Genomic DNA, 22078 nt, shown 5'->3' on the forward strand with positions numbered 1-22078 from the left:
GCGCGGGCGCCACTGTCCTAATTCTGCCCCTGAAATTGCTCCGAAAACTGTTGTTTTGCACTCTGGAAAAGCTGTCAAAAATGCTGAAAATGCTGTCTGTCAGGAGGACCAGGGCGCCCAGCGCCCCTGTCCCAGGGACCAGGGCACCCAGCGCCCCTGTCCTGGCAGGACCAGGGCGCCCCACGCCCCTGTCCTGGTCTTTTGCTCTGAAATTTGGTAGGAAGGCCGGTCTCAGTCTGCTTCTTCCGGATCTGTAACCTGCGGCGTCGTCCGAGTCCCGAAACCTGCACTTATATCTGAAAAGGTGTTTGGGCAGCTATATAGGGTTTTGCCTTAGTCAAACCCCCGCTTCGGTGATTTCCACCTCCACGAATAGCCAAGTTGTATTGTAAAATGTATTGTGTGTGCAGACCTAGTGTGTGTGCAAGGTCCTTAAATGCAAGAAAGCAAACTAGAGCAACCTAGAAAGTAAACCCTAATTGCTTGTAAATGATAATGTAAATGCTCTAAATCAAGATGCAAAGTGATCTAAAGCATGAATAAAGGATATTTGAAGCTTATGCAAAGACATGAAAACAACATGAAATCATACCCAACCCTCAAGGGAGGAGTACAAGCCAATCTTCAGTCGGTAATCTCCTATTGTTCTTCAATGTCTTCCAAGCCCTAAATACATGAATGAAATTGATGAATGCTTGATGGATGGATGTTGAATGTTGTTGAAGTCTTCAAAGATCTACTCTTTCGCTGCATATGAGGTCCCTGAAAACCAAAAATCGGATCCTTTCAAATGAAGAAAGAGAGCTCTTATGTATGAAACCCTAGATCTTAATTTCGACTTTTGGCCGACCTAGAGATTGAATATCCCGCCAATTTCTTGGGGTTAAGATTTATTTTATGATTGGATCGTGCTCCTAAAATTTCGGGAAAAATGTCCCGGACCATGTGCACCGGGCGCCACGGTCCCAACAACTTTTCACCAAATTTTCAGGGTCGTCGGATATGATGATTTTAGAGCGAATCCCGAAGTTACAGGTGATTTTGAGATGTTTTGACCCCCGAAATCAAGCCCCCAAGTTCAAAATAGGACCTAATTAGGGTTTTTGATTAAATGATGTATTGGAAGAATGAAATGAAAAGGGCACACTTTAATGAAAGGGCCCAACTTTATGATGTAGGAAATGATAAAATAGGACCTTAGACCTAATTAATTTAATTAATTAAGTGCTAAAGGGGAAATGCAATGCAAAATGCAAAATGCGCCAAGGCGGGTACTAAACTAGGTGTGAAATTGTACCACCCTAGCAAGTGCGTACAATTTACGACGCTAAATTTAGCCCCCACTTTAGCGGTCATATGAACACTACGTGCATATGCAAGCTAAAGTATAGAAAAGTAAACATTATTTGAAAAAGGATATATCCATAAGTCTGTCGAACGAAGCCCCCAGCAGTATCTGCAGTACACAATTAGGAACCGCACCCTACAAAACCACATGTTAGATCACAAAATCACCTAATGCTTACTAAGGAAGGTGATGAAAATTCGAGGGTAGCTATATGCCCCCCCTGTTTCGGCTTGCTAATTTTAGTGAGTTGAAACAGGGTATCATGTTTACCACTTCGAATTGTTAAAGAATATTGATGACAAATGCTCACAAGAAGATTTGATATGAGATAAAAAAACTAATGGAGAATCATTTGGTAAGAAAGAGGACTAAATCTCAATTCCAACACAACAAAGAGTGTGAAGATTTGAGAGTTCTCTAACACAAGATGAAGGATGTAAATGGAAACAAAATGCAAAGAGAAGAAAAGAAAGGAAAAAAGAATGAATACACACATTGGTGATCCATGAGAAGAATAGTGAGAGAGAAAATATGGACTTCTCGCCCCTAGATCTTGTCTAGGTGATCCATGCGAAAAAGGACATGGAAAACTAGCCCCTAGAGTCTGTCTAGGTGATCCATGTAAGGGAGGAGAGTGAGAAAGTCTAGCCTTATGCCGCTAGTTCCACTCGACCTTGTGCATGTGTGTGTAAGTGAGGTTAGAAGCACCTCATAGGAGTCTATGCCCGAGTATGCTACAACCTATATATGTATAGTACAAAAGCGTGACATCTTGCTCTAAGAGTCTGTGCTCTGGTTCCGAGAATAATCAGCTTGCATAAAAGAAAAATGGAAACATCTCGCTCTAAGAGTCTGTGCTCTGGTTCCGAGAATGACCCATTGCTCAAAAAGTGTAATGTTTATGTCATAAGCAAAGTAGAACAAGGATACCTATCTTCATCACAAAAGAAGATGCCCCAAAAATGCAACAATGTCATAGATCCAAGCAAGAGAGTTTTGCACTCTTTAAGCAAGGATAAGATAGTTGAAAAGGGATATCTTGTAGTATGTGTAAAGGAGATCCTTAGAGGAGAAGAGATTTTTGTACAAAAGACACCTATCCTCGAGAGGAATTGTCTTAGACAAATATAACATCTTCTAGAATAAGACAAAGAAGAGAATAAGAATGCAATATTTCCTCCTTTTGCGAGGTGAAAGTGATTCTTAATGAAGGATGACGCTCTTTTTAACCCAATTGGGAGAGTGAATTCATTATGGATGTATTTTACCAAGTGCAAAAGAGGTTGTAGTCAAGGACTTACACCTCTTGTAAGAGAGAATCCTTGAACAAACAACAACAAATGCATACAAGGAATAACATCAAATAATAAAGTTCACACCATCCACGGAATAGGAAAAAGTGGATCCTTAGATAAAAATAAGGAAAGATCATTGCCTAAATGAGAAGGACTTACACAATCTTCTAGGGAGAGATTTGGACATAAGCAAAAGAAAAGATGTATGAAATCACTCTTGTCCCCATAGGAACAAGAGATAACATAGAAAATTAGGCTATTATGTTGCTTCAAAAATATGATTGCACTTGAAATTGTACCATCATGAATGGCAATGAGCCCCCAGTAAATGAGCTACCAATGTCACATAATGATGAGCAACATAATAGCCATTAATGTTATTTAAAGACATGATAGATTGAATGAGGTATTTGAATATGACATGTTAAATGCTCAACTATAAGTGAGATCAAAAAAATGTATAAAGTGATAAAATTTGAAGAAGAAAAGCCACAAGAAATCTTAGAAGAGGGATGAGTGTAATTTATTAGAGCCTTATCCCTGGAGGAAAGGACTTTGTGATGAATAGGAGATAAAGATTCATAAGTGGATCTAGAAATTTGAGGGGAATCATAAAGAGATTTGTTCATCGCCAAGATTTCCTTATGAGGGGAATGAGAGATGATAGAAGTAGAAGATGATTTAGTTGAAGTGAGATCATCATCACTACTAAATATAGCATTCACATTGAGAGATGGTCTTTTAGATGCTTTGGTACGTTTGCAGGGATTATAGCCGAGTCCAAAGGCATAATTGTGAAAATTAGTCTCTAGAGGAACTTTAATCCCTTGTTCATGAGTGCCACAACCATTTCCATGATACCCATGCTTAGCAAAAATGCGAAAACCATGACCATAACGATCAGCCATTTCAGGAAGAGAAGGTGGTTTTTCATAAGACAAAGAATCAAATCCTTCAGAATTCGAAGTGTGAGGAGAAGAAGTTTGAGAAGCGGCCACAAAATTATTGCTCATAGGTTCAAGTAAGACTGATTGATCTCTAGTTTGTTCCTTCTTTTTACCTTTAAGATCTCTAGGAGGAACCCTATATTCACCTACAAAGGTGGGATTAAAATCAAGAGATCCCCAATCGTCTTCTACGAGAACCTTCTCAAGATCAAAAGCCTTTTCATGTGTAAACTCAAGTCGAGAAGGATCTTCTTCAGGAGCTTTAGACTCATCCAAAGAATTTTGATTATTAGAGGGTGATGATTCATCCATAGGTATCTTGTTTAACGAGTCATCACTAGAAGAGGAAGGCTTAGAAGAACTCCCTTTGGAAGTAGATGTTTGCAAACAAGCCTGAAGTTTAGTATCACCTATCAAGGTATATGTCTTATTGTTATAAATGAATTTAACTTGTCTATACAATGTAGAGGGGACAGCTTGCATACTGTGAATCCAAGGTCTCCCTAATAACAAGTTGTATGTTAGATTCCCCGACATAACATGGATAGGAGTAGGCAAAGTAACAGGTCCCACTGTGATGGGTAAGGTGATAATACCTAATGAAGACTTAGCCACATTATCAAAGCCTCGAATGGGACGAGAGTCAGGCTCAATAAGGGATGTATCCACATTCATCTTATGCAATAGATTAATGCTACACACATTAAGGCCAGAGCCATTATCTACTAGTGTTCGTCTTATAGCCGTGTCATTTATGATAACCACAATCATCAAGGGATCATATTGTTGTTGAATTTCACTAGTAGGCAACTCATCTTGGGTAAACACAATTTGAGCTTTAGGATTCATCACAGAGTTAACTAAAGATGCTATATTACTAGATGTATTCGGTGGAGGAACATTCAAATCTTTCAAGGCATCTTGTAACGTTCCATGATGAGCAGAAGAAGTTTGAATCAAATCCCAGAGGGATATCTTAGCAGGGGTAGCTTTAAGTTGTTCTATGAGATCATATTCCTTACCAAGAACCTGTGAAATCCGAGGAGCTTGAGGAAGAACAGGTTGGGAAGGAGGAAGTGAAGTTGGGATAACTGGAGGAGGATTAGGTTGCCTATTGTTTCTTGTGTTATAAGTATGGGCAATCGCATGATAACTCTCTCTAGTTAGTTGCTTAGCATACTCATAAGGGCTCTTAGTAGAATAACCTCCTTGCACAGTAATAATAGGTTTCTTAGGAGTGCAAAAAGAATCATTAGCATAACCACCTTGAACCACTAAGATAGGCTTATTTAAAGGTTGAGAATTTTGAGAAGGACAAGCACCTTGGACAATGAAGAGAGGTTTGTTAGGTGTTTCATTCACATGTATCAAATTGATTGAGGATGGTTTAGAGGAATGAACAAAAGTGTTGGAAGAATTATTGATAGTCTTCTCTTGCACTAAAATCTCATCACGAATCAAATCAATTTTAGGAGAGAGACAAGGGATAGGCATTGATGTTCTAGTAGGAAGAGTAATACTAGGAAAGGTCATATCATCCTCTATCATTAAATGACCTACATGGGGAATAAACTCTCTAGGAGAAGGACCAACATTACTCTCTAAAGTCTCACTTTTGAGAGGGAGATCTTTGAAAGAGATGTTAACCATCTTGCTTTGAACTAGGGTTTCCTTATGAGTAGAACCAAGTTGAGGAGAGGGAGATGATTTATTTTTAGAGGGAGAATAATTGAGATTCAAGGAAGGTGAGAAATTATCAAGGGAGTTTTCAATCTTGATTTCATCCCCTTTGGCTAGGGGTAGAGAATAATCTACACCTTCTTCTAATGGTTCATCCCAAATAGTGAAGTTGTTGAAAGGAATGTTTGAAGTATTGTCAATTTCGAGAGAGGAGATAACATTGCTTATTAATTCCTCATCCGTAGAAGGGAGAGCATCAATAGATGTGTTAAACTCATCCTCTTTCCTCAAAATATGTTTAATATGATCTTTAGGGGAGAGAGAATTAAGGAAATTGCTTATTATTTCATCTTCTTTCTCTAAGGGATGCTTATGGGTAAGACAAACTTTAGGAGAAGGATAAACATTTATCATTAATTCATCATCTCTAGTGGGAATCTTGTTGGAAAAGGAAATGCCATCACTAGGAAATGTAGGGATAATGTCATTTTCTTGCACAAAAGGATCCTCATGAAGGGAGTGTTTTTTAGGAGGAACATGAACATATTTCTCCAAAGATTCATGCTTAGGAAGGAGATCTTTGAAAGAAGTGTTCATAACCTCTTGTTGCACTAACATGCCCCCATTGGAAGGACCAACTTTAGGAGAAAATAAGTCAATATCCATCAATACCTTTTCACTTGGAGAGGCATCATGTAGGGAAGGTGAAGTAACATTAAGAAAGGTGTTTATGATATCATTCTCTTCCTCTAGGATAGCTAAATAGGAAGGGCACATTTTAGGAGAGTTGTCAAGATCACTCTTAAAGTCTTCATCCTTAGAGCATGGGAGAGTCTCAAAGGGATTGATAGCAACTCTTTTAGGCACTAAAATGTTGTTATAGATGGGGGGAGGTTCTTTAGGAGAAGGAAAAATTGAAACAAGGGAAGCTAACCCATTATCACATCTATGAAATGAATGCATCATGACAACAATTTTCCTTTTTCAAATGATAACACTTGCAAAATAGAAGGAAATGTTCAATTTTAACCAATGCAAGCACTTAGAATGTAGACTTAGAAAATGAAATTTATGATTCAAATGAGTTCCTAAATCAGATTTGAAATTATTGATCCCAATTAAGCTATCCACAAGTTCAACTTTGAATTGAAAAATTAGGGTTTTAGCAAAAATTTCCTCTAGATTTTTGAATCTTGCAAGAAATTAAAACTTGTAAATACAAATTTGATTTTGAAATAGCATAAACACTCAAATTTGAAAACATAAATCAGAATTAGAGAAGATTGGACTTCACGTCGGGTTCACCAAAATGTGTAGGAGAAAAAGTGACACTAAGCAAACACGCCCTAATCCCACTTTCAACCACACACTTGTGGAATACGAAAGAGCCTAGAGGTATCACACAATTGGCTACTTCTTTTTGTGGAAGAGAGAGCCACGGGATACCTATTAGGATTTCTATTCCCTTGTTGTAATTGAAAGATAAAATGATGCAAGTTCAATTCCTAACCCCAAAATGCAAGTATGAACTAATGACAAGATTGCAGAATTGAACTTAAATGATGGAAAGCTGTAAACACAAGGATAAGACAAGAATGAAAATGCGTACCCAGAGTTAAAATCTGACTGAAAATGTTTGGGACGGGGGCGCGGGCGCCACTGTCCTAATTCTGCCCCTGAAACTGCTCCAAAAACTGCTGTTTTGCACTCTGGAAAACCTGTCAAAAATGCTGAAAATGTTGTCTGTCAGGAGGACCAGGGCGCCCAGCGCCCCTGTCCCAGGGACCAGGGCGCCCAACGCCCCTGTCCTAGCAGGACCAGGGTGCCCCACGCCCCTGTCCTAGTCTTTTGCTCTGAAATTTGGTAGGAAGGCCGGTCTCAGTCTGCTTCTTCCGGATCTGTAACCTGCGGCGTCGTCCGAGTCCCGAAACCTGCACTTATATCTGAAAAGGTGTTTGGGTGGCTATATAGGGTTTTGCCTTAGTCAAACCCCTGCTTCGGTGATTTCCACCTCCACGAATAGCCAAGTTGTATTGTAAAATGTATTGTGTGTGCAGACCTAGTGTGTGTGCAAGGTCCTTAAATGCAAGAAAGCAAACTAGAGCAACCTAGAAAGTAAACCCTAATTGCTTGTAAATGATAATGTAAATGCTCTAAATCAAGATGCAAAGTGATCTAAAGCATGAATAAAGGATATTTGAAGCTTATGCAAAGACATGAAAACAACATGAAATCATACCCAACCCTCAAGGGAGGAGTACAAGCCAATCTTCAGTCAGTAATCTCCTATTGTTCTTCAATGTCTTCCAAGCCCTAAATACATGAATGAAATTGATGAATGCTTTATGGATGGATGTTGAATGTTGTTGAAGTCTTCAAAGATCTGCTCTTTCGCTGCATATGAGGTCCCTGAAAACCAAAAATCGGATCCTTTCAAATGAAGAAAGAGAGCTCTTATGTATGAAACCCTAGATCTTAATTTTGACTTTTGGCCGACCTAGAGATTGAATATCCTACCAATTTCTTGGGGTTAAGCTTTATTTTATGATTGGATCGTGCTCCTAAAATTTCGGGAAAAATGTCCGGGACCATGTGCACCGGGCGCCACGGTCCCGACAACTTTTCACCAAATTTTCAGGGCCGTCGGATATGATGATTTTAGAGCGAATCCCGAAGTTACAGGTGATTTCGAGATGTTTTGACCCCCGAAATCAAGCCCCCAAGTTCAAAATAGGACCTAATTAGGATTTTTGATTAAATGATGTATTGGAAGAATAAAATGAAAAGGGCACACTTTAATGAAAGGGCCCAACTTTATGATGTAGGAAATGATAAAATAGGACCTTAGACCTAATTAATTTAATTAATTAAGTGCTAAAGGGGAAATGCAATGCAAAATGCAAAATGCGCCAAGGCGGGTGCTAAACTAGGTGTGAAATTGTACCACCCTAGCAAGTGCGTACAATTTACGATGCTACAGTTATAACCTTATACATTTTCTTTAAATCCTTAGATCCTAGATCATCAATATTGCAATGTATGCAAATCCTAGGGTTTTCAGCAAATGCTACACCTTTAGGAATTTTTGAAAAATGCCCCGACAGAGTCATCTTGTTTAGCGATTTCGGGAATTATCTTAAACACGGGCCTAGGTCTCTTAATGTTCTAGACAATGGTAGGGTTTGTAATAAACTCGGGAACAGAAGAAGAAGCCATTGAAAAATACCTTTTATTGTTTGAAAATATTTTGAATATCTGAAGAAATCACTTCGCACCTTCGCCTTGAATGCCTTTGCTCAGTTTTCCTGCTCTCAGATAATTTGAATGTTCGGTGAGTCAAAAATGAGGGAAATCTGATGATTTATAATGACGTATCTTCCACCAACCGCATTAAATGCTTGTCGGTTAAGTGAAAACTTAACACATCTGTCGGTAAAGAATAAATCCATCTTCTCACCATCAACCAAGGGTAATCTGCATGATTTTCAACTTGCTACAATACCCCCAAAGGGTTACTCCTCAGTTAGATGAAGAATCTCCTGCCAGTGGAGAATTACTCTATTCTACTGGTGCAGAGATGGTTTCATCAACTTTCTGATCTCTTTTCTTAATCCGCTATTTATAAAATTCTTGCTTTACTTCTTCTACCTTCTCTTTTCCCTTCAAGCTAGATCTCATATTGTTTGTCGGTGCATTCTTGCTTCTACAAAATTTTGCAATATGTCCAATCTTGTTACAAGCATAACAAGTCACATTATTCCTCTGAATAGCCTTTCCATATCCTATGCTAGTTTGTGTTCTGCATTGATTAGATAAGTGCCCAAATCTTCCACAAACATAGCATTTCACATTCATTCTGCAATGCTCTGAATTATGACCAATTTTGTTGCATTTGGAACATTGACCAGTGGGTGCATTAATATTTTGATTATTTCTAAGTCTACATTGATTTGCTCTATGACCATACTTGTTACAGGTAAAGCATTTCCCATTAAACTTATAAGCATTAGGTTGTCTTACCGGTTCGTTCTGATCTTCATTATTTGCAGTACCAGAACTTTCTCCAACTTCAAATCCAAGTCCATTAGTATCTCCGTTAGGCTTCTAACTCTTCAACATGTCATCAAGCTCCTCTGAACTTTTCTTGAATTTGTCTTTGTGTTTATTTGCAGTAGCCAACTCATTTTCTAGAATTCCCATTTGTCTCATAAGCTCAATTTTATCATGTTGCATGTGAATCATATCTGTCTTCAGCATACCATTTTCATGACTAAGTCTCTGATTTTCATTTCCAGCATCTTTAAGTCTCCTAGTCAAGTATTCTTCATTCTTCTTCATGTCTTCAATATCTTTACATAACCTCATAGTCGTATCTTGCATTTCATTCTTCATATTATTGTTTTCTTGTCTCAACTTGTTTGCAAGTTCTCTAAGAGTTTCTTTTTCATTATCATCTTTTTGCATCTTCTCATGAAGTTCTTTTCTTATATTTTGTGCTATAGCAAAGTTCTCCTGAAGTCCTTTAATGAATTCCTGTGCAGTCCTTAGATCATCTTCAAGTTTGATATTCTTTAATTTCTCTACATCAAAATCTTCAAGAGCTCCTTCCAACTGTTTTCTTAAGTTCTCCATTTGTACCGCTATCAGAATCTTCCTCAAGCTATGAGGCTTTTGAAAACAGAGGACCAGACTCTTATACCAATTATTAGAATCAATGACAGTCCCAAAGACACTAAGAGGGGGGTGGGGGGTGAATCAGTGTCTAACTGGTTAACAAAATATTTATACTTATTTAAACCTTTGCATCCCAAAACAGTGTAGTGGTAAATAAGAATTAATGCAGCAAATAAGAATAATAGAGACAACATAGGAAACACACCATAACACAAGATATTTAACGAGGAAACCAAGTGTGGGAAAAACCTAGGTGGGATTTGTGACCCACAATATTTACTCACTGGCCAATGAATAAATACTACTTACAATGAGGGGCCTGCACATGCAGGGAGGCCAACTGCCTAGAGCACACTGCTCAATAAAGAGTCACACTGACTACAAAATGGATTATCAAAATCTAATACAATGTACTACTTCAAAACAACATCTCTCATGCTAGGTTCAGTACCGGTTTAAGCTCAATCAATAACCAAAACCTTCACTGTCAACTATATCACCTTATACAAAATTGCCTTATATTTCACATATGTCTTCCTTCTACCTCTATAAAAATGACCTATAAGATCCCATACATATATGATTCTTTTACAATATACCACATCAGCTTTGGACAAAGATAATTATAATTCGAAACAATAAAAGTTTATTCCATGTCGGTCTGAGTGTCGGTATGCATTATTGTCGATGTTGGTGAAGTGCATGCTGGTGTATGTAGAAGTCCAATGCCGGTGTTGGTAATTGCCAGTTGGTTTCCAGATGATTTTCAATTGGTTGCCATCAATGACAACATCAACTATTCTCATAAGAGTGTAGAATGCCAACATATTATAGTATGAAATTACAATTCAATTCAAAACACATAGGTGATATATTAGCCAGCGGTTGCATGGAAGGCCAAGAAAGTTGAATATTTTGGAGGCCATGCATCACTCATTTTAGTCTTATTATAGATTTTTTTCTATTTCTTGTCTCTAAAGGAATATTTTGTCCAATTAGAATGGAGATAAAATGTCCAATTTTCTATTATGTGTAAAGAATGATTGATTTGAATTTTAACATAATAAAATCTTTGAAGTAAATTTTTTTGAAAAAAATTAATGATTTTGATTGGTTTGAAAAATAAAAAATTTAATCACTAATTAAAAGCTAACCATTGCCTATAGTTCCATGACAGGAACTAATAATGATCTTTATGAAAATCTATGTGAGCACTTTAATAGCTTTTGCTAACAAAGAATGTTACACTCTAACCCTTGTACCTTTAGTTTGAAGATAATGCCTTCATTTGAAGGTTCCCCTTCGCTTGAAGGTACTATCCACATAGCCTACGAGTGACGGTTCAAATTCAAATATTTTAATGAATAAAATAATGCATGTGTTCAAAGAGGACCTTTGAGTGAAGGTATTATTTTATATATTTCCAGAAGAAGAAAAAATTCAAAATCTCAAAATGATAGTCATTTTGTCATTTTGAGAGCTATAATGAACAAACGAATTCGTAGTGACAAAGACGACACTTGAGTGGTTTGGACACCTTGGACAACCAACTGCCACATCAAGTATGTGGATCACCACCTCATCTTCCTCAACCTTCAAGCGAACACCATGTGTATGTTGAATCAACTTTATGTTAGTATATTATTATTGTTGGTTATTATTTTGTTTATCTTCTTTGAAACCCTACTTTATGCATTCCATGCTTTGTTTATATAAAAATATTGCTTCTATTAGGCCTACTAAGAAGTAGGGTTTAAATGATAATCATTTATGTAAATGATTCTACAACAATCCATATTATTCTCTATGATAGATCAACTTTATTGTTTGGTCACTAATCAACATCAAGAACAACTTTTTTGTCTTCACAATTAGCATAGAAACAACATTTATATCAACTATTCCTTAGACACATCTTTATCAAAAAATCCCCTAGATAGATATACACTTACAATAGACAACATGTACACAAAAATTGATAGCTTATAGATCTCATTGATACTAGCAGCACATGAAGCCTTTGCAATTCTCGACTCTAGTGATCTAGCATAATGAGGATAAATTATCTACGAGAAAGGGCAGAGTGTGTCAGAAGCATGAGCTCATATGATTGTCATTGATGTCAAACTTGTTTATCTGAATGGATATTGGTCCAGATATGCTTTGTTAGACCTTGGTTATTTGGATAGTGTTTGGTTGGACATCTTTTGGTGTTGGTTGTGTCATCTTGTATTCAAGGTGGCTCATAATGCTTTTGGTGCCCTCCGGATATGTTATTAATTACATCGTAATTTAGTGGATCGTGTTCTTTTGGTTTGAATATGTGTTAAGGTGATTATTTAGGTCTCACTTTGGTTTGTGGAGATCTACATGGATGATATTGCATTGGAACTGATTATATGGTCGATTGATTGATTATATCTACATGTTATGTTTTGTAACATCCTTTGGAATATGTGCTAGCGTCCTTGGTATCCTTATAATGTGTAGGGAAGCGCTTGGGTTTGTGACATGACTTAATCGCCTCCTGTGGATTCTATAAGTCTAATGGTTGTATCGGGCATTAATAGGTCAATCTTTTGGTGCAACAACAACCACACTTGTAACAGATGTGTTATGATATGGTTTGGTTCCCTCTTTCTCTTAGAGTGGACCAATTTAAGTATTTTTGGTTTAGGTGAATTATTTTATGTAATATTGTCTTGGTTGACCTTTATCTTAGGAATTCAATTTTGTGTCTCATATATAAGATGTGCGGAAGGAATAATTGAGTATGGATGAGAAGTGAATTGTGTGAGAAGTGTATGCAAATGATTTACAAGCAAATTTGAGTTTGTGGTAATGTGAAAGTCATTTGGGAAGAGCTTTGAAGCTAATATATTTTGCCATATAGAATTTTGTGACAATGGAGATCTCAAATACGTTTGCCATGTTATCAGTCGCTTGGTTACTATTCAAGGACAATTTTATGATCAAGAAAAACCTTGTCATTTTCAGTTTAGTTATTTCATTCGTCGTTGATTGATAGTGAGTCATTTGGCATCAGTTTGTATCTTGTCCTGAAGAAGTGTCCTTCAACTACACAAGTCCTTTTGTATCTTGCCTAAGGTAGTACACCTTAGTTATACAAGTCCTTCAAGTGTTGGTGCTCCTTGGCTACAAGCCTAAAATGTTGTAAGCATTGTTATTCATATTGTGAGTTAGATTCTCACCGTGGTTTTTACACATATATATGGTGTTTATGTGTTTTTGTTTGATGTGTTGATGGTTAAAGTTCTAATATTGAATAAGTTAATTAATAACTATTTTTTAAGTTTCAAACTGATTAACCCCCCCTCACCTCTTAGTCTTGTTGGGTGTTCAACAATTGGTAGAGAGCAAGGTTCCTCCATGGAAAGCTTAACCACTTGAGGTGGATCTAGAAATGGCATAGGACTTTCATATTAAAGCTCCAATGTTTGATGGAACAAACTACAACTATTGGAAGGAAAGAATGAAATGTTATTTTGAAGCATTGCATAATGGAATCTGGAAGATTATCTAGACTAGTTATCCTTATAATGTGTAGGGAAGCGCTTGGGTTTGTGACATGACTTAATCGCCTCCTGTGGATTCTATAAGTCTAATGGTTGTATCGGGCATTAATAGGTCAATCTTTTGGTGCAACAACAACCACACTTGTAACAGATGTGTTATGATATGGTTTGGTTCCCTCTTTCTCTTAGAGTGGACCAATTTAAGTATTTTTGGTTTAGGTGAATTATTTTATGTAATATTGTCTTGGTTGACCTTTATCTTAGGAATTCAATTTTGTGTCTCATATATAAGATGTGCGGAAGGAATAATTGAGTATGGATGAGAAGTGAATTGTGTGAGAAGTGTATGCAAATGATTTACAAGCAAATTTGAGTTTGTGGTAATGTGAAAGTCATTTGGGAAGAGCTTTGAAGCTGATATATTTTGCCATATAGAATGTTGTGACAATGGAGATCTCAAATATGTTTGCCATGTTATCAGTCGCTTGGTTACTATTCAAGGACAATTTTATGATCAAGAAAAACCTTGTCATTTTCAGTTTAGTTATTTCATTCGTCGTTGATTGATAGTGAGTCATTTGGCATCAGTTTATATCTTGTCCTGAAGAAGTGTCCTTCAACTACACAAGTCCTTTTGTATCTTGCCTAAGGTAGTACACCTTAGTTATACAAGTCCTTCAAGTGTTGGTGCTCCTTGGCTACAAGCCTAAAATGTTGTAAGCATTGTTATTCATATTGTGAGTTAGATTCTCACCGTGGTTTTTACACATATATATGGTGTTTATGTGTTTTTGTTTGATGTGTTGATGGTTAAAGTTCTAATATTGAATAAGTTAATTAATAACTATTTTTTAAGTTTCAAACTGATTAACCCCCCCTCACCTCTTAGTCTTGTTGGGTGTTCAAGAATTGGTAGAGAGCAAGGTTCCTCCATGGAAAGCTTAACCACTTGAGGTGGATCTAGAAATGGCATAGGACTTTCCTATTAAAGCTCCAATGTTTGATGGAACAAACTACAACTATTGGAAGGAAAGAATGAAATGTTATTTTGAAGCATTGCATAATGGAATCTGGGAGATTATCTAGACTAGTTATCAACGACTTCCTAATGGACCATCAACTTCAGATGAGATTAAGGCTCAGGAGACAAATGCAAAGGGTGAACAATTCTTATCAACTGTCTTAGTGATGAAATTTTTGGCAAAGTCAAAGGAATGAAGGAAGCTGAGGGAATCTCTAACAAGTTGAGTTATGCATATGAAGGTGATCTGAAGACGTAGCAAGCAAGACTCTTGAACCTCAAGAAAAAGTTTGAAGGTTTCAAAATGGCTAATGATGAAAGTGTTGAAAGTTTCATACATAGAGTAAATGATACAACGAAAGCTATCTGAGCTATTGGTGGAATGCTTAAAGAAAGTTATGTCATCAAAAATATCATGTTTACATTGACAAAACCCTACAAAACAAAGAAGTGTGCAATTGAAAAATTTCATGACTTGAACAACTACATAATTGATCACCTTATTGGTACATTATTTGCGTATGAGATTAGCAAGATGGAAGATATAAAGTCTTATTGAAGAGAAGTTGCATTTAATGTTTCAAGGATATCAGGAGATGAATCAAAAACTAGTGAGTACCTAGATGAGATTAAAGCAAACTTTGTAAGAAGATTGAAGCAAGGAACTAAAAATTACAAAGGTAAGTTACCCTAGAAATGTTTTGATTGTGGAATAATTGGTCATTATGCTTCAAAATGTACTTATAAAGAAGATTACAAAAAGTCCGAGTATGATGAAAAGAAAAGTAGGTATAGAATAAATGACTTTAAGAGAATAAAAAATGATAGAGATAAAGGGAAAATTATTTTATACTCTACAAAGGCAGACTCGTCTGAAGAAGAAGATGGTGAAGACTAGAATGAAGAATCCTTATTTCTGGCAATAGAAAAGAAGTATTGGGAATGTATCGGAAGACTGAAAGAGAAGACTACACTGCACGCTAAAGTTGAACCTGTAGCGTCCTAAAATTGTGACACTTGCAATTTCGACGACATTTGGGTCTTCACGATGGTGACGCAATGTTGAACCTAAATGGAGACCCCGAAACCTGCTTGTGACATCAAAACTGCGTATTTCTACACCTTGGCATGATCCCTCCTTGCACCCTGCTGTCCCGGGAGGTGGGACCATGGCGCCCAGCGCCCTGGTCTCTGGCCCTATTTTGGGCCCGGTCTCTTGTTGGGCATTGGGTCTTGAAGTTTGCAAATTGGAAAATATTGTTTCTAGGTCGGCCTAAGGTCGGAAAAATCAGTCTCTCAACCCTAATTGACAAGTATATAAACTACTTTTCCTCTCCTAGAAAAGGGAGGAAGGAAATGAGCAAGAGCAAGACACGAAAGCAATATCCAAACATTCAAACATTCAAGCATTCAAGCATTCCTTCAAGCAATTGAGTATTCTAAGTCTCCATTCAAGGCTAGGTGTTGCATTCAAGACAAGGATTCAACCATTGAAGAGGAGATCACATACAACATACAACATACTACATACATTACACCTTCGCATGTAAGAATACAAACATTCTTACAACAAGGTATCAGTACTTGTTTACATTACAAACATTTACATTTACAACATTCTCATTTCTTGGTTAATTCCAAAACCGGGGTTTGACCTAAAGGCAAACCCCTAATCCCTAACCCCCCAATCGTCCTCTCTTTTCTGTGTGTAGGTTGCAGGTACGCGGCTGTAATTAAAGATCTCGAATCCTTGTGCAGAGACGAACAGATCCCCCTTCGTTTCGCGGATTTTTCGGAGGACCGTGTGCACTCCGGGCGCCATCGTCCCATCAACTTTCGCTCAAATTTGCATAACAACATTGTCTCGACATTTTACTGCTAATTCCAGGTCCGCAGCTTCATCCTGTATCCCTATCTCTGTTTATAAGCGAATCTTTCCTACTTTACATGCATTCCTAGTTCAATCGTTCTATCTACATTCTTTACAAAAGAGGGTATCCTTGATGTCTTAACCCTTGAAACTCATTTAGAATCCAATCCTGCATTGTGTGGGATTGGATCTTGTGGGTTTCAACCCCTCTTTTGAATGTAAAGTCTCTCCTAAGTGAAAACCATCAACCCTAGTGACCTCCCTTCTCTCTCCTTGGAGTTGGGGAGGGGAGAACAACTAGGGTTCGATTTTTCCGCTTTACAGAACCTAGATCATGGATCATTGATTTTGGATGCTCAAATCACATGACCAAAGACAAAGATAAGTTTATTACTCTGAAGAAGTATGATGGTGGGTTTGTAAAATTTATAGGAGACACAGCTGCACTGATCTGTGAAATAGGAAGCATCTATATTGATTATGTAGAGGGATTGAGACATAGTCTGTTCAGAGTTAGTCAGATGTGAAATAAAGGTTATGAAGTTGTGTTCACAGAAACTAGATGTATGATTAGAAAAGGTAGAATCAAAAAGTTGGTGGTGGAAGGACAAGTGGGAATGTTTACTACACAAAGGATAGAAGTGGAAACACATGTTGTATAAGTCAGAGTAATGGAAGTTGGTTCTAGCACAAGAGGATGGGACATGTTAACTCTAAAGTAGTGAGATATTTACCAAGGATTATCAAACCTATTGACATTGTGTGCAGGGAATGTCAGTTAGGAAAGCAAACAAGAAGAATTTTATGTCAGACTTGTGTGAATGTTGCCATTGTTGTCATTGATGCCAAACTAGTTATTTGATTTGGTCTGAATGATATATGCAAATGATATATGTAGATTATGTATGCGGTTTTGGTATTGTTGGAAGTAAAGCATGGGATATGATGCAGTAAGGCATGGATAATCTATTGGAGTCATTTTCTAAAGATCTTCATCTCCGAAATCCTAAGTTGTGCTTATTTTGGTCTCTGTATCAGTTGTGTGTTTAGACATCGGTTATGTCAATTTTCTTTCATGTTTCATGGTCTAGTATTTGTGGTATGCATGGTATTTGTATTTTGGAGTTTGGAGTTGTTGTGCTTATAGGTCAAAATATATGGGTTCGGTTGACCCTTGCTCTATTCTGGTAATTAAGGTGCATGCATCGATGAAAAAATTGTGTAAAGGAAGCGTGTAGAGATCTTGCGGAGGTCGACTTGGTTATCATGTTTTTTGGTTAAGGCTTTATTGGATAACGTGTTATTCTGAGCAACATATTAATTGTGCTTGGCTGACATATTAACCTGATGTGTAAGCTTTCTGGTATATATATGTGTGTATACTCTTAGCAAAGAGATAGAGGTATGAATGATGTGTAGGTGTGTGTGTGTGTGTGTGTGTGTGTAAGATGTGAGTGAATGAAGAGAAGTGGTAGATAAAAGTGAAGTAGTTAGAGCAGAGTCAGAGTGCAAATAGAATTGTAGTAATCCTTTACCAGATCTACTGCAATTGATTAGTTCAACAAAGCAGTGCAGAATCCTTCGCCGGATTTGCAACAGGTGTTGTGGATAGTGGTACAAAGATCTTTTACCAGATCTACTGTAAGTTTTATGAGTTCAGATTTTAGCTTAACCTGGAACTGATTTCATACATTCGAAGATGCAACTTTCATCAGTTCATTTATATCTATTGCAGTGAGTCGTCTGGCAGTGAGCCACCCATTTTGTAAACACCATATAACTAGTTATATTATCTTGAGAGTCAACACTCTCCGTAGTTTTTCCCATTTGGGTTTTCCACATATAAAATATGGTGTTCCATTTGTGGTTGTGTTTTCTCATTTATTCTACATTTGCTATTTCATGTTGATGTTCTTAATTGATAAATCCAATATATCAGTAAAAGGTTTAGAAGTTGTGACAAGTTTTAGAATCTATGGGAGTACTGATCCACCCCCCTCTCGATATTTCGGTCCTTTCAACCAATCCAACAATTGGTACTTGAAAGTTTAACTGGTTGAGGGAGATCTTTGTTGGTTGAATCATGGCACCGATGATTGTGATAGAATAATTTCAGTTGGATGAGGAATTGCAGACAACTCTTGAGGATACAGAAAGTGTTGAATCTGAGAATGAGGAATTGAAAGAGAATATGAAGGTAGCAAATGAATGTGTACAAAAGCACTGAGAGAAAATCCAGAAATTCAAATTAAGGTATAAGGGAGTTAATAATCAATTGAAACAAGCGAATGAGAATATTAAAGATCTGATGCAAAAAATTAAGGAGAAGAACAAAGTAGATGAAACCCTAAAAAAATCAATCAAGTTGAAGACAGTAGAATGTGAGAAGCTAGAGCAAGAGGTGTGTTATTGTGAGGATCAGGTTATTACTGAGAGGGGGGGTGAATCAGTAATAAGGATAAATTGAAACTTTTCACCAATCTGCACGATACTTCACAAAATAGTTCATAACCAGTACCAAGAGCTGATCAAACAATCACTTAATGCAAATTTACCAAAACATTACCGTAGCAATTTAAGTGTTCATCATTAAGCAAATATAGTAAAGACATCAAATGCATAATCCATCGACAACATGAACAAAAAGTTTTTTCATGTGGAAACCCAAATGGGAAAAACCACGGTGGGAATTGGTACCCACATAATATGCACTCTTTCGAAATGCGCCCTATTAGGAGCCTAGCCTGGTTAGGAGCTTTACAACAATGCTTGATTAAGAGCAGAACCTGTTAGGAATCACCCGGTCAAGGGATTTTGCAACTTAGCTCTATTAGGAGATTTACCCTGTTAGGAGTAACCTCACTGGAGGATTTAAACTCAAATAAATGACCCACCCAGTGAAGGGATTTACAATATCAGGCCTATTAGGACCTACCGAGTTAAGGGATTTTAATGTTGTTGCAACTATTAGGAAACAACAGATAAATGATCAGGACTCAACACTTCATAGCTTGCTATAATAGATCCTTGTCAGCTCCAATGTGCTTCTCTCATGCAAACATCTCAATATGGTTGGACACACACACTTCTTTGATCACCGACACACTAAACCTTCTCAAACTTGACCTAAATACATTTTATAATTAGGTTAGTTAAAAAACCCTAACCTACAATGAATCTACATCATAGATCATATCAGATCATTACAAATCATTATAGACCATCATAAAAATTATTTCAACAAATTACAAGACAATTACAGTCATTGAGTGATCATAATTCATCATCACACATCAATATGAGAAGTTGTCAAACCCTTAACATATTCTTCTAATCACTTCGTTTCTTCCCAAGAAATTCGATCCTTGTACGCCCAAAAACAACATCTTATCTCTTCACACGAATTCTAACACGTCATCAACTTATGAACATGAAAAGAATCACCGCCAAACCATAAATCATCACTAGTCAATAATCTTGATACCTGTTCTCAAACCCTAGCTGATTATACAACAGTCAATAACAAACATGACTTCTGGTTCACCAAACATTTTGCGGTTCAAGTCATAGACTCCTTATGATGTCACAAGCACACATTCCAAACCGCAACACTTGACTTAACATGGATCTCTACCGCAACCATCTCCTTCTCTATTCCTACTTATCGGTTCACTGTCACTTGACAGTTTTTCTTTCTAGCTCGATCCAATTCAATCCATTACCGGTTAGACTTAGCTAGTAGACTTAGATGACATACCAAGCATAAACAAACATGGACAAATATGGTTGCCATCAATGACAACACAATTAACTGATCATCATATCATAGTCATATCATCACCAACAATCAATTAATATATATCACCAACAGTCTTTTACCAGTACACCATAATCTCTATCAGTTATGCCAACATGCCAACAATCTCCCCCTTTAGCATTGATGGCAACACCCAAAACTGCAACACCAAAATCTCATAATGAAACCTGTTATGTCTGTTGTACATCACGGATTGGTCATCAGTTCTTCTCATTTTCTCTTTATTAATCTTCTCCCCCTATCAAATTTCTTCTCCGCCTTTGACAACAATGCCAAAGGTTCAAAGGCATCTTTTGTCATCATCTCAGCTACTCCCCCTGAGGAGTAGCCCACTTCTCATCAATCCATAGTGAAAGATATTCAATGAGTCCACTAGATTGATGCTTCCACATCTTCTTAGTTGACATTGGGTAGGGGTATAACCCCTAACTTACCTCTGAGATATTCAAAGGTAGCCTTAGGCAATGGCTTAGTGAATATATCTGCCAACTACTCCTTACTAGATACATGCTCCAATCTCACTTTCTTTTCCAGCACCCTTTCTCTCAGAAAGTGATACTACAATTCAATATGTTTATTCCTTGCATGCAGTATCAGTTTCTTGGATATGTTTATAGTACTAGTGCTATCACAATGTATGATCACCGGTTCTATCATATCTTGCTTGAAACCTTCCAAGACATGTCTCATCCATATAGCTTGCGTACAATTCACAGATGTAGCCACATATTTTGCTTCAACTATAGACTAAGATATACAAGTTTGTTTCTTACTAGTCCAAGATACTAGTCAGCCACCTAGAAAGAATGCGCCACCGATTGTGCTCTTCTGGTCATCTACATTCCATGCCCAATCAACATCAGTAAATACCTGCAAAGAAAAATTGTCTTTGTATGGATACCATAATCCATAATCAACTGTCCCTCTAAGATATTTGAATATCCTCTTCACTGTTGTCGTATGTGTCTCCTTAGGGCTCTTCTGAAATCTTGCTACTAAACCAACTACATGGGCAATATCCGGTCTACTATGAACAACATAATGCAATTTTCCAATCATGGACCTACATTCCTTCTCATCCACATAGGGTGAATCATCCTCTTTTGAAAATTTGCAACCGGTAACCATAGATGTTCCAATTGGTTTACAGTCTTCCATTCCAAAGGTCTTTAACACTTTCTTCACATACTTGGATTGACAGATAAAAATACCACCTTTCAGTTGTTGGACCTGCAATCCAATAAAAAATTTAATCTCACCTATTAGAGACATCTCAAATTCTTTCTTCATCTCATCTGCAAAAGTCATACTCATATCATCATTTCCACCAAATATAATGTCATCAACAAATAATTCTGCAATCAACCTCTTGTCTCCTTAAATCTTCAAATAAATATTGTTGTCCTCATTGGTTCTCTAAAATCCTATCTTTATCAGATGTACATGAAGTCTCTCAAACCATTCCCTTGGTACTTGCTTCAATCCATATAATGCCTTATGCAGTTTGTATACCATATCCTTATCTTCTGTCAATGCAAACCCATCTAGTTGTTCAATGTGCACCTCTTCTTCAAGAATACCATTTAGAAATGTTGACTTTACATCCATTTGATAGACTTTGAAACCTTTAAAAGTTGCAAATACAAGTAGCATCATGACACCTTCAAGCCTAGCAACTGATGCAAATGTCTCTCCATAGTCTTCACCTTCTTCTTGTGCATATCCTTTGCATACTAGTCTTGCTTTGTTTCTAATGACTTCACCATCTTCATTTAGCTTGTTTCTAAATACCCATTTTGTACCAATCACATTTTTATCATCAGGTCTAGGAACAAGTGACCTAGTGTTTTTTTTCTCAATCTGATCAAGTTATTCATTCATTGCATTTAA

Source organism: Cryptomeria japonica, chromosome 8 (genome assembly GCF_030272615.1).
Source record: "Cryptomeria japonica chromosome 8, Sugi_1.0, whole genome shotgun sequence".
NCBI classification, from domain to species: domain Eukaryota; kingdom Viridiplantae; phylum Streptophyta; class Pinopsida; order Cupressales; family Cupressaceae; genus Cryptomeria; species Cryptomeria japonica.